Consider the following 25697-nt stretch of genomic DNA (forward strand, 5'->3'; position numbering starts at 1 on the left):
AGTTTGGCAATCAATGTGTGTCCAGAAATGAAGAAAATGTCAACATCCATATTCATTCACTCATCAACAGAAATGTAATTCCTGTAATTTCACATAGCTTCTTTCCTCATTCAATACCACTCTACTCCAGAAAGCACAACCCTTTAGGGGTCCAAAGGAGGAAAAAGTAGCCAGAGGTGCAAACCACTCAGCAGAGGGCACACATACAGCAGGTAGATGTCAACAGAGGCCCAGCCTTCCGGTAATTTGGAGGCAACATGTTCTCTCCTCTTTCTGGCCTCAGCTACAGCACAGCAGCTTCCTGTCTAGACTCTTCATGGTGAAGAGGTCACCCCTCCAGATACAGGCAGGAAAATGTTTGAAACTATTTCTTTGGATTTGGGAGATGGTTCCATGGGCAAAGAGTTTGCCCCACAAACATGGGCACTTGAGTTTGTATACCCAAACTTCTGTGAAAGCCAAATGTGGTAACATGAAACTGTAATCCCAGTACTCCTACAACAAGAGAGATAGAAAGTTGAGACCAGAGAGTCTCCAGAAATTCCCAGACCAACTACCCTAGTGTGCACAATGAAACTACATAAAGTTTCTGGTCTCAAGCAAGGGGGAAGGTGAGGCTGACACTCCAGGCTGTCCATTAAACACTTGGTATGGCATGCATGTACCCGCACTCACACACACAAACACACACACTCACATACACACATAAACTATTCCTTATATCACCTAAAGTGCGTCTCCTACTTCCAAATCACATTTTATCCTACTCTTCCCAGGGCCACACTCTCAGCCTTGTGAAACAGTGTAGTCCTTCATGCTAGTACCATCAGCCCAGAGATAGTATGGAGTAGGTGTCTCATAGAGAATGGACAGAATCAGGTATTTTCCCATCACCACTCAGAGTTGGGTGGTTCTTAACAGGTCATTTCTTTGTATGGCAGGGAAGACTAATACATACAACAACACCGGTCTGTGAGGAGTGCATGTTGCACAGCCATGACTTGACTTGGAACGGGTCTGTGAAGCACCCTCCAACATCTTCAACTTCTTAGTAAGTTCATTAGTCAATGGAGGAAAAAGAAACAACAGAAGAAACTTCTAGGCACTAAAAAGAAAATGCAACTACATTTTTTAAAGGAAAATAAAATTCTTCGTTGATATCTTCAAGGTGCTAGATGGTATGCCTAGCAATTTTGTGATTCTTTTTTCATATTTTTATTTTTAATTCCCACATGATTTATATATTCATGAAGTATAATATTTTAAAAATACAGGCACATAATATGTAATTATCAAGTCAGTTTTACTTCCTCAAGCATCTATCATCTATGTGTTGGGAACCTTCAAGTTTTTGTCTTATGAAATATATTGTAGATTGTGTCAGACTGTTGTAGATTATAGCTCCCTTATTGTACTCATAAGCTCTTTTTGCCTGAGAAAATTTTATGTGTTTCAGGTATGTGGGTATATAAAAAAGATAAAAATCAAAGGTTTACTGATAGTAAGTCATAAAGAAATATATTTTCAAGTAACACACATACATGTGTATGTGTGTGTGTGTGTATGTGTGTGTATACCACTACTAAGATTAAAGAAAATTTTAATGAGATAGATGCGCTTGCTTCTTCTTAAACAAAGAACTAAGTAATTTTGACAGAATATTTGATACTGCATATTCTAAAGCACCTTTGTTTTCCAAAACTCATCAATTATCTTATAATTAAGTGCTGACCACTATGCCTCACACAAATAGGTAGCTCAAAATGGCAGAAGCATATGTCAGGTCATTAGAGAATGGTTAGAAAATCTGTCCGACTCCTAAGTCAAAATCCATGTGATGATTTGTTACAAAGCTCCAATCATCCACTCAAGCAGCATTCTAAAATGAAATGTTCCAATACGACACGATATGAAGATGTACTAATTTGATACATGCTGAGGAATGACGGTAGGAAAGTATTAAAAGTCTTTGTTTTCTGTAATTAGACCATGACGTTTCCACCACAGCTGCAGTCTACTTGTATGGCATTCATAACATACAAGTCCCAAGTCTGAGCTGAGGTATTTAGGTAGCGTTTCCCAGTGTTGGGTGGTGTGATGGTTGGTACATGCAAACTGGGCTTGTGCTGTGTGCAGAGCCAAGGCTGACATGAAGGTGCATAGCGCACCATGGGTGGGCCCGCCAGAAATGACTCGGATCCATGGAAAGTCTGATTTTTTAATTAATGTTGGGTCAATGTGTGTTCAGAAACCTTGCACTGTCGTCAAAATTTTCTCAGCCTTCAGTTCCTCCGATCTAGCTCTACCTTGTTACCCATAATCCAACTTCTACCTCTCCTACATTCTATTCTTCCAAGCTCTAGTGGCCATTTTACACTCTCCCTTAATGAGGTCAACATTTTCAGTCACAACACATGAATGGGAACTCACCTTTGTATTTTCTGTCCTAAGTTTGTCACCTCTATGATCTCATCAAAACTCATCTCACATATGAAAACAATCGGGACTCAGGGATGCCAAGTTCCTTACCCCAAATCATACAGATTTTAAGGGGCAAAATCAAAGTCATGACCGAAATATAGTCCTGTTCTTCTATCAACAACATCTGGCCAAGGCAGGGCCATTTGGTGTTTGCTCATCTCTAGAGCAGATGGTGACCCATGTGGAGATTTGCAGACATCTGGAACAATGGAACTCCCAGGTCTGCAGAGTCAGGAGCGAAAAGGAGGCTGATCAATCTACAGGACGACTCGGGAAAAGAGGAGGGACGGGGAGACCAGCTGGGGAGACAGATTTTTGAGTGTCTTCTGGCAGAATCTAAAAATTACTAACCTTCTGCAGTCAAAGATATTTTTTGTTGATGCACGCAAAAGCACCATGCTGAGAGGAAGCCCAAGTGAGCATATGGGGGAGTACACAGGCGCAGAAGCTGGAGAAATCCCTGCTGACAACCTCCCAAGGACAGGCATGGAGCCGACCCCAACACTCCTCTGCCTCCCCAACCCTGTCCTGCTCCCTTTGATTCAAGGTCCTTCCCTGGCATCTACAGTCTTCCGATCTTGGTTTATGTAAATTTTCCTCTTTGGAAACCAAGGTGGGTGCAGGGGTTCGTTCTTGCTCTATGATGCCCCTGCCTGTGTTTTCTGCTCCTACCTGTCTCCTCTGCATCTTTGTGCTTTCTATTTGATTTTTCTGCAAGCACCTCTTGACCCTGAAGGAAGGGGATTCATTTTCCTTTGTGACAGGCAGCACTTGCTCAGTACCACACAGCAGAATGCAAGTCCAGAGGCTGTAATGACACAAAACCTACGTGTCCTCCAATACCATGAGATTTCTGCAAGAGTATGTGCCCTTTAAGTACATAGAGACTCCTCGTGCATGCTGCAGAAGTTCAGTCAACTACAACAAGCACACTAACTTCACATGGGGTGGCAAGAAAAGTAGAGCCTAAGATCCCCGTGTCATTTTGGATTTGGACTGCAGCTAGATTGCATGGTTCCTGAGGCCAAAGGGGGAAAAAGGAGGGAAATAAGGAGAGGGGAAGAGAGAGGGAGAGGGGGGAATAAAGAATGAAATGGAAGAGAAAGAGGAATGGAAAGAAACAGAAAAGAAATGGGGAGAAAGGAAGGGATAGATAGGACACAAAGAGAGGTGGAGAAAGAATAGGAGGGAGGGAGGGAGGAGGGAAGATAGGAAGATAGGAAGGAAAGAAGGAAGGTAGGAAGGAAGAAAGGAAGAGGGGAAGGAGAGAAACAGTGAGGAAGGAAAAGGGGAAGAGAGAGGGGTGGGAGAAATGAATGAGAGGAAAAGACAAAGAAGGATAAGGAAGAGCAAGGAAGACAGAGGAATTGGGAGAGAAGGAAGGGGAACAAGGAAGTAAAAAGCCTAATTAAACATCAAATTGTCCCAGGAGAGGTGTCTGGCAGTGCTGGTCTCCCCTTCTGGCTCGTCCATTTGAAGGAGTCTCTTCCTGGACCAGAAATCGCATCGACCTTCTTGTTCCTGATGGTATTTTTTATGTCGATGAATAAGACACCTGGACACAATTGGGTGGAGCTAAAGAACACGGCTCTTATGAAGAAGGTGAACTATTCTCGTCTAGTTGATAAGATGATCTTCTCTCTTCCTGTACAAAACTGATGCCCAAAGACCAGCAGCCTCAGCTCCCCTGAGGTGTGCTATGACGTGAAGAACTTCTGACCTCAGAACCAGTATTTTGCTTGAATGAGACCAGCAGAGGAGTCATTCACACATTCCAGTTTAAGAAGTACTTCCCTGGAATATTTCTTCTCATGGCCTCTCTCTTTAGAACTGGGTGTTCACTATACAAGCTGATGCTCTGTCCTAGCAAAGATCTAGACCATTTGTCATATCAATGACTGCACATTAATGCCACCAGGGAGGCCGTGTAAAACACACTAGTGCTTGGATGCCAGCCCTCGGAGACGGGCAGTGCTCAGAACCTGGCACATGTTAGTTTTCTATTGTTGTGTTTTGTATATAAAATGCCTCCATTCTTGAACTCTTGGTCCTCAGATGTGGTCCTACTAAAGGATGATTATATCATCCTGGCTGAGTTCATTGTCTCATGGATTCATGGGAGGTGGCGTATAACACAGAAGGCTAAGTCGTGACTGAGATTAAACTCTCAGAGGGTTTATCTCTTCCCTACCCCTTCTCTACTTTTCTAGGTTCCCGGCTACTATGAAGTTAGCAGCTTTGCTCTTCCGCCAAGTCGTGATGCCTTGCCTCACTACAGGCCTACAGTGATGACCATACAGTGAGACCGTGAGGCAAAATCATTCCTTCTTCCTTCAAGTTGCTGTCTCAGGCATTTTATTGGGAATGAAAAGATCACATGATGAGAAAAGAAGAGAAATGAATACACTTGTGTTAGGCAACGCCACTCAGATTACTCGCTTACTATCACACTTTTGACTCACCCTTACATCCACTGAATCCCAGAGGAAGCATCAACCCAGCTGGGAATTCCACCTGAAAAGGACTGGGGGAGGAGTTCACTGGGCCTCTGGAGGTTTCTGATGCTCCTTAGATCACACTCCATCACTTGCTCTGAGACAGAAACCCTTTCCCCCACATCCAGGAGTGTTCAGAGAGTCAACAGGGCTGTCAGCATATCCAAAGGTGCTAACACCACCTACTATCCCTGAACAATTTAGAAACAGCTATTCATATGCCAACAACATAATGATACTCCTAGGACCAGTGTTTTATAATACAGACACCTGTATTCCAGTGACACCTCTAATATTAATGGCTGCGGGACTCAGTTATTAAAATATCTGTATAGACTTTACATCTTCATGATGGTTAATTTACCATGTCACCTTGGCTGAGATGTAATGCTCAGGTATAGGAGCTGGTGTTGTACTGGACTCTTGCATGAATATGTTGATAAACGAGATTGACTCTTAAACTAGCAGTCTTTGTGTGAAGCAAATTATCTACTACATTGTGGGTGGGTCTCACACAATGAGAAGAAAGTCTGAAAAAAGACCAAAGGACTGGGTTCCTGGGAAGGAAAATTAGACACTTATATTTCAGATTCAATATCCACTGATCCTCAGAACTCCAGATCACTGATTCACCCTGTAGATTTGAACTTGGCATCCTGTGATCCATGAACCAACTCTTCTTTTCAAATCCTTTTATGCCTACAGAAAGAGACACAACTTTTGTGTATCCTTGGCTAAGAGAACAAATGTTACACAGTACATATATATACATATATATATATAAATATAAATGTGTGTGTATGTGTGTGTGTGTGTATGCTTATTTATGACATGAAACTCGGTACCTTGAACATGCTGGACAAATGCTATTAGGTCACAACCACAGCCCTGGAAAGCTTGCTTAAATGGGCTTAAGTATGATTCATGGTGTGACCTTAGGAGTATCTCAAAAAGGAGTATGTAATCATATGTGCAAGGAAAGCTTAGGCTAAATCTAGATAAACCTCAAATGCAGGGTAGGTTATTCACCTTTGGGACTTAGAATATTGTCTCTAATAGAATAAGTTTATTTAATTATATCATTATTTTGTTATATAGATGTTCAAGATATCTTGAAATTGGTATCTCTCAATGAGTATATGGATCAAATTCTGGGTCTTAAAGACAAGTGCATGATCCAAAATCACTCATCAACTTTCTTTAAAGCAATAAATCGAGTTGTAATATTATTGAGACAGTGTCACCTTTTCACTTAATTTTGTCTCTGGCAGTTTCTTACCCCAATAGCCCTACTGAACACACGACACTAGCTGTATGTGCCACAACCCTGAAAATTCACATTTACTATGTGGCTAGCGACAGTGTTGCACAGTGATCTACAGTTAGGAGTATATATCTTTGTCCTCATCCCTGTTTCCTGGCACAAGAGTTCTCCTGGGCTCTCTTGGATTTGGTGTGCCACAGGGTTATCTAGGAACAGCTTTTGTGCTGATGGGTCTTTTTCATAGTTCCTAAAACAGAAGTCCCAACTCCTTGGAATTTTCTACATGATGGAAATAATGTCTTTTCCTCTAATGAATAGATTCTCTTGGTGGGATCCTGGGTGAGGACATTCACAATTGGAAAAAAAAGTGGTGTTCAGAGCATGGAACTATCCCATGCAAGTGGTGTTTATTCCATGGAACTATCCAATGCAAGGGGTGTTTAGTCCATGGAACTATCCCATGCAAGGGGTGTTTAGTCCATGTAACTATTCCATGCAAGTGCTGTTTAGTCCATAGAACTATCCCATGCAAGTGCTGTTTAGTCCATGAAACTATCCAATGCAAGTGGTGTTTATTCCATGGAACTATCCCATGCAAGTGGTGTTTAGTGCAACTATCCCATGCAAGCGGTGCTCAGTGCATGGAACTATCCCCCCGCCCCCATCCTTCCAGAAGAGGGAAGAGAAGGGAACTTGAGCCAATACATCATCATACTTCTAGAAGGAAGGCTTTGTCTCCAAACTTCCAGGATCACAGAGCATCCAGGCTAGTCAGCAAGGATCTTCCTGGTTTGGGTGGGTTGTTCCAGAAAGTCATGAGACTCAGGAAGATGGCTCTTAGAAGCCTCAGATATATGGTCCAGTTGGAGAAAACTGTGGGTCACCTTGGACCTAGTACTTCAGTATTGAATGATGGGCAGTGTGGTGGGTCTGGGACTCTGATCTGTAGGTTTCGACACAATCCCCAGGAAAACATGTCATCGTTTATCTAAATTGCATAGCTGGTATCAAAACACTGGTTTCCCCCGCACACCATTGGTCACAGAAGTACTTAGTATTGAGATGACATCGTGTGAGGAAACATGGTTTAATTGAGCTTTACCGCTTCATTCAATCATAGATGTAGGCATGTCACAGCAGCGTTAGCTGTACCGGGGACTCAGTCACCAATGGACATTTCAGTATCACAACGTAACTGCAGCAGACCTCATGAAATAACTTCCACTCTTCACTGCTTTGCGATTATGGCAGTTATTAGGCTTGTTGCCAAGTCTTGCTATTCAAAGTGCTAATAATAATATAAAATCTCCCATAATAATAAAAAACCTCATATATCACTATCGATCTTTAATTTGTTTAAACTGTGTTTCAGTACAATTATCTTCTTTTGTAACCACATCAATTTTATTTTGTGCTTAGAGAAGTTTCTCCGGGAAGGGGGGAGTCTCTTGGGTTGAATGCCAAAGGGTTCAGTAGATAAGAACAGCGGACCTTGGAGGCTGGCTTCCCAGGATTACACTTGGGGAGGTGTTTAATAATGTTTCTCCAACTTCCAAAGCCATGGGGGAAGGTCCAGAGGATAGGGTGCATCTGAAACAGGACCCACAACTTGGGGTTCCAAGTAGGATGGAGGGAGAGTATGAGTCTCCTTAAGACAATGCCCCCAGCTCCCAAACTGTGATCAGGCGTGCACTTTGCAGTTTAGGGAGTGGTCTCCCATGTCTTCAGAGCCTTTTGGCTATGACTGGCTGACGTGGATTCCTAGTGCAGCACGGCACAGACGCGTCTTTAGACTGGATACAGTCGATTTCCTCTACTATGCTCCAAACACTTGGAGGAACAGAAATATACATGAATGTGGGCAGATACGGACCACGTATTTCTAAGCCTAATTTCCATAAATCTACCGTGGAGATACTGTTTGCTCTGATGCTGGTGGTGATAAACAGAAAGAGATGGCTTAACACACACACACAATTACATTTGCACTCTTACACATTTTCCTCAAATTAAATATGTATGTAATATATAGACATAAGGTTTGACACATAAATATCTAACCTTGTGTACATATACATGCATGCATATGCATTTATATATGGTGGCTGAGGCACAAGAGACATCATAGGTCTGACAAGATTTGATAAGCTCCCTAAGGAATTAACATGTAAGCCAAGGCCATTAATAGTTACCGATATGGGTATTCAACCCAATTTACTGATTGCCCACGATACATCAGGTGAAGGTGCTGGGAATTCAATAATGGAGAAGATATCCAGTTCTCTGCTTCTGTGAAAACCCATGCCGTGGCTGGAGGAAGACGGGATCCCTGAGAAGCGCCCCACTTGCTACTTAACTCTGAGACGGCTGCACTGACCCCCCTCCACAAAGGACTTGTACATGCTCTCCATCTCCATCCTAAAGTGAGTTTCCAGATAGACCAAGTATTGCCCAGCTGGCCCTGTGTTCAATTCCAACCGGAAGAAGTTCTCGGTAACTGGGAAGAACTTTGCAAAGGTAGGTTCATGAAGAACCTATAGGTTCAAAGCCCTGCAACTACTTCCTGAGCCCCTTCTGATGTTCAAGGGTTCCCAGGGCCTATTGTCCCCCCATCTTACTCTGATGGTCTCATAGCCCGAGGAACTTCAACTTGGCCTCTCTTCCTGGGTCCTCACATACTCTTCCTGTGTCTCAACTTTCTTCTTCCAATTCTTCCCCTAGTGGTGGCTTGGGGGCAGCTACATTGCAAGACTTTGAAGGACCACCCCGGGTCATTATGTGTCCTCAAAGTGTCCCATGAGACTCATTTGAAACCCCACAGTCAGCGAGTACCATAGTACCAAGAGTTAGACACGGGATCTCTCTTCCTAGGCTCTAGCAGAATTTAAAGAGCATATCTGTCTACATGAATCAATATGCTCTCTCCTAAATAGCGTGGGGGTTGATCTTGTAGCTTTTTCGTAGCCAAAGGAAATTTCCTCCTCTTCAACATTGACAAGGGTTGAGAACCCCCTTTGCACAGAAAGGGATTCATAGGGGGACAGCCACCTGAGACTTTTCTCCACAACCCATCTGCCCTTCTTGCCAAGTGTAGGGAGATGGAGCACCATTTAATTCTGGGGCGTATATTCCAGCATCTCCCAGGCTCTCCTTTGTCTCCCCTCCCAGAACATTTATACCTCCGCAGTCTTTACTCTTCTTTCCTTCTATTCCTGCAGGAGAATGGTCCAATTTCTAAGACATCTGCTCTGCCAGCAATGCTTGGCATAGGGCTGCCTTCTCCCTGAGATGCCTGCCAGATCAACTCACACACAGGACGCAGCCACCAGCCACCCCTTTCCTTGGTATGGATGTCACAAGCTCCGTTGGCCTGAAGCTACAAAATACAATCATGCCGTGGCCTCCCCTTAGCAGGCCTGTCTCCTGATAGGCGGAATCTACCTGTTATAGCCTAGTAGCCAGGTCTGAGGACGGCAGGATTGCGCAGGAGCCCCAAGGTCAGAAGGATGTTGGCAATGAGAAGGGGGAAGCTGACAGGGGAAGCCAGCACGGCGGCAAAGGGAGGAAAAAAAGCTCAGTGTGTGGTTCAGAGGAACCTGAGCAGAGAGGAGAGAGCTAGGCAAGTCAGGAAAGGGACCTCATGAGGAATGCTGGGAGATAACTGACAGGATGAGAGCCCTCTGGGATTGTGTTTCACCTGGTGAAAAAAAAAACTCCAGAGTTTCATGCTGCAGGTCCACTCCATTGTTCAAATATCTGCCCGGGGCTCTTCTCCAGCCATGCAGGAGCATCAGTTACTATTTTCTAGAGAGGCAAAGAGACTAGATATTTGTCTTTTGACTGCAGCACGCACTCTGACAGCCGTTTGCAAGAGGATCTCATCAAGGGTGCTGGAGAAGATGTGTATAGAAGTAGGCGCTGTGGATCAACTCCAAGTCCTTGTTCTTTGGCTGCTACACGTTCCCGCTGTCGTCTTACACCTAGCAAAAAGCCAGTGCACTGACCGAACAAATACGATTTCTTCCCTGACCAGTGTTCCGCGTTTTGCTGGCAAGGGCTCTAGTCATGCCGAAGGAACCTTCCTCTCATCATTTTTTTTTTTTTGAATCATCAGTAGTGCTGGTCATCATGGCCGTGTGTTGTTGTTTCCAGAAACTTAAAAAAATGTTTATCTTTATTATTTATATTTAAGAGTGTGCATGCACGCATGTGTATGGGTGCCTGTGGAAGCCAGAGGAGGGCGTGGGATCCCCTGAAAGTCAAGTTACAGGGAGTTGTGATCCAACCGACTTGGGTGTTGGAACCAGAATTCCAGTCCTCTGCAAGGGCAGGAAGACCCTTAACCACGCAGCCATGTGTCCTGCTCCTCCAGAAACCCCTTCATAGGTCTGTGTACCCCCACCCTGGATGCCAAGGAGGACTCTGAGAAGAAGCTATCAGCAGCATGTCACAGGGATTTGAAAGGACTCTATAAACATGGATGAGGGTTGTGGGGGTGACTCTTCTAGCTCTCACATGGCATTCTGCATGGGGTGTTTGTGTCATCTACCCTCATAAGACAGTTTCTCATGGCTCTAGAAAAACAGAGTCCCAGGACTCTAAGTCATGTGCCTGACAATATTAGACACTTAGGGTTATGGATGGGACTTCTGTGCGCCTAGACTCAGGGAAGGTGTCTTCATCTCATTTCTATTTCTGTGACAAATTCCCTGAGAAAAAGCAACAAGGAGGAGAAAAGGATGTATGGGCTTCCATCCAGGTTATCATCCATTGTTGCGGAAGCCAAGACAGGAACTGGACAGATCATATCCACAGTCAAGAGCACTCATGCAAATGCTAGTGAGATGTGGCACTGGCCTATAATCCCAGTGCTCTCTGAAGGGACAGAACAGACACACTGGCTAGACTAGCCACACTGAGCTCAACGTTCCAGTGGGCGACCACAACTTACTATAAAATGTGACAAAAAAGTAAGGAAGACACTCAGGTTCAACCTCTGACCTCCACAGAGGAGCACATGTGTGGATATATGTCTGTCCATACACATTCACCTACATTACCTGGCTTACATACAAGCAAACATGCATGAATCTCACACACACACACACACACACACACACACACACACACACACACACACACACACACACGCCCCAACCCTTTCTGCAAATGTCTTACAATCTTTTAATCAGGCTAACGGTTTCATGTTGGACATGCAGTTGCATGCAGTCCATGAAGGTTAGGTATGCTTGTAGGAATGTAGGATATTCTGATGAAAGGATGCTTACACACAACTACCTGCCCCCACTTCTCACTTTCAAATCATTTCCAGTGTCCAGAATGCAATCCACAGATTGGCTGGCAACAGCCAAACGCCCAAGTATGACACATTTGAAGGACAGTGCTATAACTTGACACACCATATTATTCAGTTTCCTTATGGCTGTGACAAAATACCCAACAAAGGCAACTCAAGGAAGGAAGACTTTACTTTGGCTCAAAGTTTAAGTAGGGCTGTGGTCCAGCATGGCAGAGGATATGGCGGTGGGAGCTTGAGGCTGGTCTCTGCAGTCCAGAAGAGAGGGGTGAGGAAGAGGGGCCAGGCTGAAGTTTCCATAACCTTCTAAAACAGCATTATCATGAGAGAACCAAATGATAACACAGGGAAATGACCCCCATGGGGAAATTTCACACTCAAACCACAACAAACACATACTATGAAGTCACTGTCTGAAAAAACTAGACTAGCTCAGCTCTGCACAGATACCGCGTGAGACATTCCCGTCCCTGTAGCCCGCTGCATTCCCCGTTACACTTTCTATTCATCATGTGCACCTTGGGCTTCTTGTCTGATTTTTCGATAAGAATTGGCTTGAAGGAGTTCTGCAATACAGACGCAAGCTGCGCTATCGTTTCTGGGCTCTCTGTCCTCCCTTGTGCCGGCTCCTGCTCTGCCTGATGCTGAATGCACACTGCACTCCTTCCCCACCTCTCCAACCAAAAACCACTCACAAGCCCATCAAGGCCAAGCCTGCCTAAACAACGGCGGCTTCCCAGCACTCCAGCCCTGGACTGTTTCCACCTCCCTACTTTCAAACCCCTTTGCCCCTGCCTCTTTCAAAGGGCATTGTTTTCTTATGTGCATATTCTATTTTCTGGAGTAGGAGATGCTTCAGTGCAGGACGGGTGTTCATAAAACTCTTTTCCGAGATGAACCCATTATCATCGCCCCTGACCCATTGCTCCAAGTGAGTTTTGTGTATTGATTGACCCAAGGCACCTTAACAGCACAGAGGTGCAAACAAATTGTGGAAGGGCATTGCCTTGGATAACCAGTCAGGAAGCTTCTCCCCGAAGAGAGGGCTGATTCTCCCTCACTCGGTAGCCACCAATTGCCTGTAGCTCTTCATCTAAGAGTGGGAAAGCAGGCATCCCTAAACACATGCCAACAGGACCAATACTAAATGGATTCAGCAGAATATATATGTCATTCACAGCTAACCCTACATGCTGAATGTATATTCGCGTTAGCTAACGAATGAATTTGAGACTAAGTAGGGAGAGCATGGGAATGTTGGGGAGCAGCGTGGAAAAGATACAAATGCAGCACTCTTGCAGGAAGTTTTCAAGAAACTAAAAAGTGAAAGACAGAGGAAGAATGTTGAAGAGCCGTTTCATCGAAGGGATTCTATTTGTTTACCAGGTTCTGAAGACCATATGCAAGACACATGGTTACGGGACTGGCGATGTATACCAGAAGGCAGGGGTAGACCTGTGCCCTGGATTCGAGCATGGGAGGTGGATTTCTAAGTAACTTTAAAGCAAACATGTCAGCTGAACGGTTGCGGATAAGAAGTGAGCTACAGAAATGAATCATTAGGATGTGTTCCATCTCAAGGTTGCATGGAGACTACGCAGTTGAGGCATCATGTTAGAAGAGTATGAATTAAGAGGGCTGGAGGGGGATAGGGGCGGTGAGTATCTACAACAGAGTGCCCATGAGAAAGGCACAGGTTCTCATGCTCCCTCTCACATCATTTACATGAAGAATACCTGAGGATTCTGCATCAAGTTACCAAGAACGTGGTGGACTACAGGAATGGGGGTGTATTCCCCTAGAGGTCTGGGGCTTAGAGGTTGGAAATGAGTGGCACTGAGCTAAAAGGGGGGGCCTGACGGCCATCCTTGCCCTGTCCAGCTTCTAGTGGCTGACTGCATGTTTTGGTTTGTGGCTATCACTCCAACGTCTGTCGTGCTGTTCAGCTAACTACTTCCACGCACGTGTCCAGTCTCTGTATACCCCATAATATGAATAGACATGATTGCATTTAGCAGCCTCTCCATCGACACTTGATACCTTCTCACTCAAAGCTCTTAGTTACATCTGTAAAGTCTCCTTTGCCACATTAAGGGGTGTGCTCGAGCCCTGCAGGCACAGCAAGATCAGAAGCTAATACACAGGCCATTCCCTCGTTGACCATGAAACTGTAAGACAAGTAATGTGATTATATAATCTCCATTTCCTTGTTTATCAGGGACTTTGAGGATCTTACTCCAACCTGTAACTTGAGCTTTTGCTGCAAGCAGAAAAATCCCAGCTTCTCTAAGTAGGGCTGATTATCAGCCTCATGAGTCTTCTCTCTATATTCTGGGCAAAATCTTCCTGTGTGTTCACGATATACTTCAGTTTACACATGTGTTCAAAAGAGACTTCAATCCACTCAGCTCGGGTAGATGCCACTCTCAAGCCCCACCATGAAAGTCAGCAAACAGGCTTTCAGATGAGGGTTGAAATTCTCATAAAGGAAAGAAAATCTATAATCCAGATTCCAAACCTAGAAGATCTGCTCATGACTTTGAATGGTCACTAAGAGAAAAAAAAAGGTAAAGTTATAGGTCTCATCCTGGTATTCAATACATGCTAGACAATGGAGGAAGCAACTGTGGTTAGACATGGGTATGAGCAGCAGGCCTCATTCCAGGAAGTGACCTGCTTCATCCAAAGAACAATGGAAACCACCGTCATGATCTACATGGCAGTAGGGTAGGGTAGGGATGAGAGTCAACTTGACCCGCATTTTTATGTGAATTCCTCTGGCTGCAGGGTAGGGGTTCAGATGGATGGGGCAAGAGGGCTGGGGTAAGTTACAGTGATGCAGACTGGAGACTCCTAGCATCAGCCAAGAAGCAGCGTGAAGAGCAGAGAACTGAGGACATCAGGAGGTAAGTGCGGATAGGTAAAGACTGTTGGTTGACGGTGGAGGGCAAATGATGAGGTTTATAGGGCACCTTTTACATTTCCAAAGGACAGACAAGAGTTGACAGATGAGGGAGGACTCTGGAGCAGGACTAGCCCTAGAAGGAAAAGACGACTATCTAAGCAGCCATAACAGAAGACAGGTGTCTAAGAAGACAGAGATCAGATGCTCACTTGTAAAAGACGTGGGTAGGCAGAGAACTGGGACTCTGGGAGTAGATGAGACTTCTCAGGGGCTGTGTTGCATCTGGAAGGGAGAGCTGTCCACAAAGCAAACCCACAGACAGGAAGAGGAGGGATTAAGGGCAGACAGGAAGAGGAAATACAAGAGACCTGATATGGCTGAGGAGTCCCAAGCAGTGGCGATGGGAAATTGTCTCCTGTATCTAATATGGAGGAGTGGGGATTTGTGCATAAAACATTTTGGTAGAGAGAAATAACATGAAACCAGGGTTGGGACAGTGGAAGGGGTAAAAAAGGAGACAGAAACCTGGGATTACAGTCCTGAGGGGTCATGGATGACATGATTGTGGCTTAAGTACTGCTAGTGCCTAGTAGGCAAATAGGAAATGCCTCCCTTTCCTCACTCTGAGCCCGAATCTGCTTTCTCCTTTGGATACCATGAGCGATGAGCACAAATCTTTCACATCTTTGAGAAAGAACCAGCAAGAATAATTTTCTATCCCTAAAATATGGACTATACAGCATATGTAGTGCCATTTACACAGTCCTTATTTTCCAGGACATTTCTACTAGCCAATCATCTAAGTTCATATCATAATGAAAGCAATTAGTTAACCGTGTGTATAGAAACAAGTGTTCTTTATGTGTGTTTTGCAGTTTTCAGACACGCTTTTCAATCAATATAAGCCATATTTCAGGTAATACCATCAGCATTAACTTCACTGATGGTTGTATGCAAGGCTCACATCATGGATTTCATTTACTAAAAATCCACATGAGATTTCATTTGGGGAAGCAAGGAGTTTCACTATTTGAATAACAGGCATAACAATGCCATCCACACTTAATTACAAAAAGAAAAACTTTTGAGTCCCTGGTAAGGAGACAGCCCATGGTCAGGACATCGACCCATAACTAACAGTCAGAGACAAATGAGGGACTGAAGGGGACTCTGGTAAAATACAGGAAAGCATTATGTCTGTCATAGAAAAAAAGTTAAATGAAGATGCACTTGGTCTCCATGGGTTGCAGATAGCAGAAAAGAAACTTGGAAGGGCATATCCAGTTAACTAATTGCTTTCATCATGATATGAACTTAGATTGGCTAGCAGACAGTGCAGGGCTTAGGCCACCATGAGTAATGGCTAACCCTTTTGTGTATCAATCAGCCCACCTCATCTTAGTCACGATGGATGCCTGACACTGGCCACTCCCTACAAAACAAGTCAAGGTCTCTTTCATATGTCAAGTTATAATGTTCAAATGACATGATTGACAGGGCGCTTGCCAAAACAAACAAACAAAAAAAACAAATGCTGAAATAAGAAACCACATAAAAGACAGTGGAACTTCATGTCTCTGGAATGAAAAGCTTCTTGCAGATGGCTGGCCCTCGGGTCCTGATGACTCACTGTTTATAACAGGCAATTATTGATAATGGTAACAGTGGTTGAATGCTCAACCATATTTCCAGAAGGGACTGTGAGACTTTACATGCATCTCAGGTAATTCTCCCCAAACCCAGGAGTATGAAATAAACATTCCTATGTGTAAATGAAGAAAATATATTCAGAGAGACCAAGAGTCATGTTAATAATCACTTATGCAACTGGAATCCAAACTCATGTGATCTTACTTCAGAGCCTCCTTATTATAAGTGTTTGTGGGTAGGCAGGTGATCAAAAGTCAGAAGGGTAGGATGGGAGAAAGGGAGGGAGGGAAGGAGAGAAAGAAATAAGGAGGGAGGGAAGGAGAGATGGTTGAACATTAATAGATGCCCGGATGGATAGTGACAGGGCAGTCAGGAATGAGTAAGAGTTACATATGTGGGTATTCATTTGTTTGAGGTTCAGGAAAAGCCACGATTGAACATTGGCTTTCAAGTTATTTAATCCAGCTCCACATAGAAAATGGCCCATTACTCACTGCATCCCTGTACTCTCCTGATACAGGGCTCGACTATAGAAGAGGTTCATTTTCATGCTAAGATGCTAATAAGAGAGGCAAGGCCCCCCCGTCAGGGGTGGCTGCCCAACTATAGATCTTGACTCTCACAGTCTTGTGCTATGTGTTGATGGTGCTCCAGAGATTGAGGGGTTAATTGCTTTCTGCCGGGTGGTAGAGTGGGTAAAAGACAGACAAGGGTCTTGAACTTGGGACCGTGCCCATGAATCCTGGAGACAAGTAGCGCACTTCTTCTGAAATCATATTATGGAAATTAGATTCCTCACAGACTGTGAAATTGTTCCTCTAACATTCTCCCCTAGGGGTCAATAAAGTGTGTATTCATTTACTTGTTTGTTTTGGTAGACCAGAGGTTTATTGGGGTTACCTTAAAGGGAACCTGGGCAAGGAGGATGGGATGATGGAGCCCTCACTGTGAGAACCAGTGACTAGACTACCTTAAGGAAGACCCAATCTAGGCATCTCGTTCCTCTCCAGTGGGGCACAACTTTAGGCATTCTGAGATGTATGCCACTGTTCTGTGAAACATGCCGGCACATACTTGTGGGAGTTGTCGCAAGTGGACTCCTTGATATGTCCTAGACTGGGACATCTATCTGGACTGTAAGCTGTCTTTATTGCATCATGCTGGCCACAGTGAGCTTGTTCCTGACAGGGGAGGGGGGAGGTGTCAGACAGTCTTTGTTCTTCGGAGTGTAGACCAGATAAACGTGCTGATATTCAAACTGAGCAAGTATTCTAGATAAGGTATTCTACAATGCCTTTTGAAGCTCATGGGCACAAGAAATATGATTAGTTGTGACTTGGGAATGATGTGTACATTTTATTTCTTTTGCCTTAACTGGTGGCAGCAGCATCTTGCCTGTGAACCTGTAACAGTGGCCACACCCCTTTGGGCGTGGCTTCAGGTGCGGACAGAAGCTGGAAGAGGAAAGCGTGAGGCATGGTGTCTCTACTGGGCCTCTCCCCACAGCATTCTTCTGGGCCCCTAGCCCCGCCTATCTTTCTGCCTGGCCAATCACTGTTTTATTCACCCCTAACCCTGCCTATCTTTCTGCCTGGCCAATCAGTGTTCATTCATCAACCAGTAAGAGAAACATATATACAGAAGAGCATCTCCCATTGCTGGTGTAAATTCAGATATTCACATATCATAAACAGGAACCACAGTGGATAACACAGATGATCCTATTGGGAGTTGGTGCCTCACAGCAAGTTTCTATGGACTACGATTGGGTAGAGAGATAAATGAAAACAGGGGACAGCTATTCATTTGACCAATAAAACAAATGTGCAATGTACCAAAGCTTATGAACTGAATTTTGGTCCTCCTGATTTTAAAATTTAATGTGTTTATGACTCATGCCATATATCCAACTTAGATTTCACAGTCAATCTATTTTCCTTTTTCCAAAAGGTCTAATGTGGCTTTCCCTTGGGAATAGTCACAAATGGAGGCTATATCATAAGTATACTATAAACTATTTTGAATACATATATGCATAATACATATTGCAGAGACCCGTCTTGAGTAGTTTATTCTGTACCAGCATACGATACCATCTCTGCAGTCAATGAATGTTGATGTAGATCTTAGCACCTTTGCCCCTGTCACTCTGACACTGTTTCCCAGGGCTACTAATCAGGAATAGATGTGTTGGTTCCAGACACATCACAATGCACATCAGGGTGAGGAATTAGTGAACGTTGTAATGAATTCTTCAAGGAATTTGCTGTTTTGCAGCTTTTATCTTTTTCTAGCATAGGCCTTTTGGTTGCTCAGTTTCAAAAGCACCAAGTTTATGCTTTCAGTGGGCATCGGGGTCAAGGGACCTCTGGATACAGTGTGGTTCCCGTCCACAGAGACGGGAGCATGCGTCCCGAGGAGGGGTCACTATGTTGAACTGACCAAGTTTGCCCAGGACTGACAACTTTCCCAGAATTCCAGGAAAAGATGAACAAACCATAGCTTCATTTGTAGCAGGTGAGGCCAGGTCTTTGTAACATGAAGAGTAAAAACCCAGAGACAGATATTGGAGTTCAAGCTGAAGATCGGAGAGACAAAGCAGCCAAGCCACAGAAGCTCTCACCTCTGCCAATGCTCAGACTGAAGGGGTGATCCTGTCATCAGACTGCATCTCCAGACTGCACTGCTCCAAGGTTGCCTCTGTCTTCACCTCAGTCTGCCCTGAAACTGCACTGAGCTCCTGCCTTATATTCCTCTCTAGTGCTGGGATTAAAGGCGTGCACCACCACCGTTCAGCTTCTATGGCTAACTAGTGTGGCTGCTGGGACTAAAGGTGTGTGTCACCACTGCCTGGCCTCTATGGCTGACTACTGTGGCTAGGTTTGCACTCTGATCTTCAGACAAGCTTTATTTGTTAGATCATAGACAAACTATCACCGCAGGTCCCTGAACAAGTCAGAAGATTACTTACTCCATCCCATTCCAGGGGGTTATGATGGAGGAGAAAAGGGTGCTTTGGAAACAAAAAATGTGTCACTTAACAAAAGGCGGTAGTTCCTTGGGTTATCAAGCAGGCACTGGGGATGGACCCAGACAGAAGGCATTGCACACTCAGCCATTAGGGGCCAGGACGATCATGGCTCATACCCAGAACTGTGCATGCTTACAAAGCATGGCCTGTGTCTTGAACTCAAGTTGAAGATTCCATTTCTTGGTGATTCAGCATGACTAAGAAGTGTCCTAGTTAGCTTCAACTGTCAACTTGACACAGCCTAGGGTCATCTGAGAAGAGAAGCCTCAACTGAGGAACTGCCTAGGTCAGACTGACCTGTGGGAGTTCTCTTCATTGTTAATTAGGTAGGAGGGCCCAGCCCACTGTGGGTGCCACCATTCCCTAGGCAGGTGGGCCTGGACTGTATAACACAACTAGCTCAGCATAGCAGGGAGTGACCCAGCATGCATCAGTCATCCAAGGTTTCTGCTTCAATGTCCTGCCTGCACTTCTTGCCCTGACTTCCCTCGGTGACGGATTGTAACCTATAAACTGAAACCAACTCTTTCCCTACCATCTTTTTGGTCATGATATTTGTCACGGCAACAGAATGAAAATAGAACACAAGGGGGAATTTACAATTTTGTTAAAGTGGCAGACCTTCATCTCGGGTATTTTCAAATTGAAACAGGGCTATATAGCTGAGTCCAGCAGGGTGTTCACCCTTCTGCTCTGTTGTCTAGAGAGCTTGTCCTCTTCCCACAAGCAGCCAGTGTTTCTAGCGTCTTCCATGCTCTTCTGGGCATTTGTGGAGACTCTAAACAGCATGTGTATTTTCCCTCAGATCTCTTAGATAAATGCTACCAGGCCAACGCTCCCCCCTTTGCTATTCCTCAAAAAAAGAAGATTAACCTGAAAGTAATTCCAGAGCCTTGCTGATCACCCAGAAGCTAGTTTCCCTAAAGAGCCAGGTGGCTGTTGGTGTTAAGGCCATGGGGGGAAGGTTTGCTGTTTGATCCATGCATCCTGTGTACTGGGAGTGACATGCCAAATTCTGATTGGTCGTATCCAAGTAATGAATGAATGAGAGAGGAAAACACATTTTTATAGGTGGTAAGAATGGAAGGAAGGGACCTGAGAAACAGTTAATCCCTTGGAAGGAGGGCGTTTCCTTCACGATCTGAGATGCCACGAACGCATTTTGGAAAATGGTATACAATCGGAGATGAGGCGGCCTGCTTCAGCTGATGAGAACACCCTTTCCCGTGTTCTCTCAGGACTCCTTGGATTGTCAGTATGAGTGTGTCTGCTTCCCCAGAGAAAGCCCTCTGAAGACAAAGACCATGTCACAGTCACTTTCCCCAACAGCTCGCCTGCAGCTAGCACACTCAAACCCAAGTGATTCTGCCATCAGAGGTAGCTGAACAAGACATCTGGGCAGGAGGAGGCCAGGGAGGAGCGGGAAAAAGAAACGAAAAGCAAGACAGAGCACATACATCATTCACAGCTTGCTGCGTGTTTCCCCCTGCCAGGGAAAGCCCTCGGTTGCAGTTTCCTATGACAGAATGTTGGAAATGTGGCTGGCCAGACGACAGGAATGCCCTGCACAGAGCTAAGAATACACAGATTGGCTTCACAATGTCTATTTTTGCTCCCAGTAGGAAGGGATATTTCCATCTCAGCTTTGAGGGGCAGCTGAAGGAAAACTCACTGTGGTTCTCAAGGGCTGTTAGGAAGCAGCACATTTTAAAAACAGGTACTCACTTGAGAGGTCCCCTGAAAGACGCTCCGGGGTCTGGAATGGTAGGGGGATATCCCAAACTCGGGGAGCATCACTACTGGACAATGTGACCCTATAACTGGAGCATCGGCAAGTAGGAAATACCTGTGGTTTCCAAAACTGCCTGGGGAGCTAGTTCCCCAACATGCATTTAAGCAGAATCACACCGGGGAGCCCTCCTGGGGAGATTATATCTTAAGATGTATGGACAGCCCTGCAAAGGACTCCTCATGCCTACTCACTTGGAATGGTAATCCTACCCAGGGTTCTGATGGCCTAGCTATAAGGCCCTCGCAGGTTTGGTTTGAGAGCCAGAGCTAATGAACAAAACAAGCACAAAGGAACAAGGGCCCAGCAGACTCAGGATGGTGAAGACAGCTCAAGAGAGACGTCAACAGGGAACAGAGCTGGACAGAAAATAGCCCCTACTCCACTGTCATGCCTCTCCGATACCAAGGGTGTCTGTCACAATGCTGCCCCCAACCAGTTGCACTCTGGTTTCTAGGTAGCTGCTGGCAGACAGAGTTCCCAGGAACCCTCCAGCCCTATCGCTGTGCCCTGAGCCACCATCATCTCCAAAGTCTCACCTTGTACGCGGTGCCTTTGTCTCCTACACAGGTATCCTGCTCAAAAGACAACAGCACAGGCTCCCTGTCTTCAGAGGCAAAGCCCCCAAGGACCCCCTTCAGGCTTCCAGATGCTTCACATGAGACTGACTCTGTCACCCTCCTGTATGCCCCACCCCCCTCCTGTATGTCCCACCCCTCGTTTCCCACTTCCTCCCTGCTTTCTGCTCTAAAATGAACCCTTCCCACACGAGCTACCAGACTCCCCTGCCTTAACTTCTATATTCGTTTACATGGCTGTTAGTTATCCCACTCAAACTGGAACGTGCTACTCAGTCCCCTTTCCTTTAGGGGGACTTTCCTGGATTGCCACAGTCCTGGCCCGATTTGTTCTGAAATGCTAAATGATAATAGGCTCACAATCGGAGAATGAGAGAAGTGTTTGTGAACACTGGTGGGAGGTATTTTTCTGTATGTTTCTCTTATTGGTTGACGAATGAAACACTGGCCAAGCAGGAAGACAGGCGGGGTTAGGAGGCATGGAGAATTCTGGGAAGTGTAGGAGAGAGTCACAATGCTGTGCGAGGAGTAACACCATGCCAGGCATTACTGAGCAAGCCACGGCCTTGTGGCAATACGTAGATTGACAGAAATGGGTTAATAATTGAGACAGAGCTAGCCAACAAGAAGCCCTAGTCATCGGCCAACAGTATTATAATTAATAAAGTCTCTGTGTGTTCATTTGGGGCAAGGCCGCTGCAGAACTGGGTTGGAAATCCTAAAACAAAACGGTGCCCAACGTGAGGGGACAACCCCATCAGACCACCTACTCACAACAGGGCCAAGTGAGAAGGACAGTTGAATAAGAATGCTAGAAGGAGGCCTTCCTTGACGGTTAACGGTATTAGGAGGGGGAGGCATCTCCTTTCTGGCTTGGTACCCGAGTGAGGGTGCTGTCATTCAGTGCAATGAAGTAGGAATGACATCAGAGGAAGCCCCTGTGGCTAGGGGATGAGAAGAGGTTGCCTTTCAGGCAGACTGATTCTGAGGCTGCTGCAAAAAAATAAGGAATGGGGGTGCTGTCAATTAGCGATGGGGATCTTACAGTCCTGGGGTTCCCAAGCTGCCCGCCTGATGGAGGAAAGGCATGGCCAAGCCATGAAGTAATAAGTAGTAGATGCTGTGGGCCAGGCGGGAAAGAATCCTAGGAACCTAGAAGAGCAGGAGTGGAGGATCTGGGGCCTTTAAGACAGTGGCCTCACCGTGGCCCTGCAGGGCCTGGTGTAGCCTTCGACAATGCGATGGTCAGTCTTGGTTAACAGCCTCTAGGATTTAGCATCACCGTGGGAAAAACGCATGGGAGTGTGGGTAACAGAATTTCCAAGTTGTGTTAGTCGGCAAGACTCACGTCCCAAAGGAGGCAGACTGGGCAGGTCCTGGCCTGAGTAAAAAGTCAAGGGCACCCTGAGTACCAGGATTTATTTGTCTCTGTTTCACGACCTCTGATTCAGAGTGGCAGCTGCCTCATGTTCCCACCAGCAAGCCTCGTCAGCCATGATGGGACCCTCAAACTGTGAGCCAAAGTGAGCAGCTCTTCCTCTCTCCCTCGCTTCCTTCCATCGTTTCCTCCTCCCCTCCCCGCTCCCCTCTCCTATCTCTCTTCTCTCCCTCCCTCCTTCCCTTTCCTGTCTCTTCCATCATAGCCACAGTAAATGTAACTGATGTAAACAGCGGGGGTCACTGATGTCACACGGAGTGCAACACCAGCCTATGCACAGGTTCCAAGGTTTTCATGAACAGGGCTGCTCCAGAAGCAGCATTAGGCCAACACAGCTGTCGAGTGAGGCCCAGAGAGAAGCATGTGGGCAGAGGGAGGGCTGCCAGAAACCAGTCTGTAGACCTACCGAGCGGAGTGCCATAGGTACGAATCCAGTCTCCTCTTCCACTGAAAGGAAAAAGCTGAGCAGTGGCTGCTGCCCCCTGTGGGAGCCATGGCTCTCCTGGTGTCTAGGTTCTGCCATGTGCTGCCTCATCCTCTGGCCCTTGCCTGACATGGAGAACATCGCTGGGGGGCTCTGTGTTTGTTTCTAATGAAGACGCCAAGCTTCTCAAGGTGGGGGTGCCCAGCCTAAACAAGGTCACTTCTGGTGAGTTTTCTCCTGAAAGGCGTGGCCTCAAGCTAGTCCCCAACAGATAGCATCAGACCATGGTTTCTCAGTACAGAATTCTCTGCATCCTTCTGCCCTCCCACTTCTCAGTGAGTAGCTGTGCTGAGCCACGGATACTTACTACAGATGACTCTGCCTGATTCTTCCAGGAAATTCAGCTACCCTGAACCTAGTCACCTGGCGGAGATTTGGCCAGCAGATGCCATGGCCATCCAGAGAAGCACATATCTGCAGGAGTCAGCAGACCATCCTCACGTGGCTAGGAGAATCTACTAAATGATGTCACAATTGTCAGGGACTGTTGGTTCACTACTCTGGTAGAAGGGCATGCTGGGAAATGTGTGGCTCGATAGAGGGGCCTTTGAGTCGAATGGACATAAGGCTTAAAATACTTCCAGACATAGACATGGATCGTTACCAGGGAAGAGGGAGGGAAGAAAGGATGTGGGCAGGCCTGAGGCTCCTCCCTCAGAGGTAATGTTGACCTGGAGAACATCAAGCCTATGCTTAGCGCCCATCAGAACTTAGGGAACCGGCCCAGGAAGGTGAAGGGGATGGCAAAACTCTCATCTGCCAAACGTTCCTTTGTGCCGTGGTGTCTGCATTCCTGACCTCAGCAATTCAGTCCACTGAGAAACGGACCCAGGATACAGAAACCATAGTGAAACCAAGGCAATTACCAAGAATGAGAATGATATACATTAAAAAAAAAACACTTTTGCAGCTGACCTGAGTAAGTGGGAGCTTATGGACCCCAGTTTGACAGCTGGGGAACCAGCAGAGGACCAAACCAGAACCCCTGAACATGGGCATCAGTTGGGAGACCTGAGCAGTCTATGGGGTCTCTGGCAGTGGAACCAGTATTTATCCCTAGTGCACGAATGGACTTTGGGAGTTCATTCCCTATGGAGGGACCCTCTCTCAGCCTACATATATGGAGGAGGGTCTAGGCCCTGCCCCAAATGATGTGACAGACTTTGATGATTCCCCATGGAAGGCCTCATCCTCCCTGGGGAGTGGATAGGGGTGGGATGGGGATTGTTGGAGGGCATGGGAGGACAGGAAGGAGAGGGGACTGGGATTGCTATGTAAAATAAGATTGTTTTAATTTAAATATAAATTTATAATAAAAAGGGGGAAAACCACTGGTTTGATGCTAGGGGATTCTTGGAAGAAGAGAGGGGGGTGGGGGATCATGAAGGATGAGTAAGAGCTAACGAGGTCTCAAAGGCAGCGCATCCAGGCAGATGGAACACTCGAGGTGACACGCTGAGTCCCTGGGACCAGCGAGGACACGATGCTCGTCCTGGTCCAACTTTCTTCATCCAGGAGACCATAACCATCTTCACCTTTTCAAGACTCTGCTTCCTCATGTCGGAAATATGGATTCCAAGGGTAGAGCAACCCTACTCAGCCCCTCTGACCATGTACAAATGTGTTAATCGATATTGCATGAAATTAAAAACTCTAGTTTCTTATACATAACAGTGACAATATAAACGCCAGTAGCCACGCCTGACTCCCAGCAGAAGACTGGACTGAGCAGACGTAAAGTAATTCCACCATTGCAGAATTGGTGATTTTGTTTGCTTAGAGGTGGGGTGTCATATTGCCTAGGCTAGTCTCAAAGTCACTATGCAGCCAAAGATGATTCTGAATTTCTGATGCTCCTCTTCCTCTTGAGCACTACAGTCACGTACCGCCACACCTGATGTGGGCCGTAGACAGAAGGCGGGGCTTCTTGCGTTCTGGCCAAGCACCCTGCCAACTGAGTCTCCACATTCAAAAAGCTCGGTCTCTTTTGTGCAAAAAAAAAAAAAAACAAAACAAAACAAAAGACAACCTGCAATAGTATTTGGCACAAAAAATGTTCAACAATCACACACGGACCTGCATATATGCAAAGGCAGGCCAAGTGTTTAATAACAAATATGATGCCACCTGTGTGATAATTACACTATGCAAAGGCCTGGGGTACGAATTCTCAAAACATGGAATGAACAGAGAAAAGAGACCCCCAAAGAAGCAGAATCTGTTTGGGAACAAGGCCACAAGGGAAGACGGGAAGGAAGAGAGCGA

At 45.7% G+C, this 25697-nt stretch overlaps 1 protein-coding gene and 1 long non-coding RNA gene across 2 annotated transcripts in view; both read right to left on the minus strand.

Moving 5' to 3' along the window:
* Positions 1–25697, minus strand: part of Kcnq3 (potassium voltage-gated channel subfamily Q member 3) — a 285100-nt gene that overhangs the window by 106692 nt on the left and 152711 nt on the right.
* LOC121133684 lies at positions 8082–24169 on the minus strand. The gene is made up of 3 exons (XR_005870641.1): positions 23740–24169; positions 23355–23395; positions 8082–11863 (listed from the first exon to the last, which is right to left on the minus strand). It is a non-coding gene; the product is annotated as an uncharacterized LOC121133684 (long non-coding RNA).

Source organism: Mesocricetus auratus, unplaced genomic scaffold (genome assembly GCF_017639785.1).
Source record: "Mesocricetus auratus isolate SY011 unplaced genomic scaffold, BCM_Maur_2.0 Super-Scaffold_100023, whole genome shotgun sequence".
Taxonomy (NCBI): domain Eukaryota; kingdom Metazoa; phylum Chordata; class Mammalia; order Rodentia; family Cricetidae; genus Mesocricetus; species Mesocricetus auratus.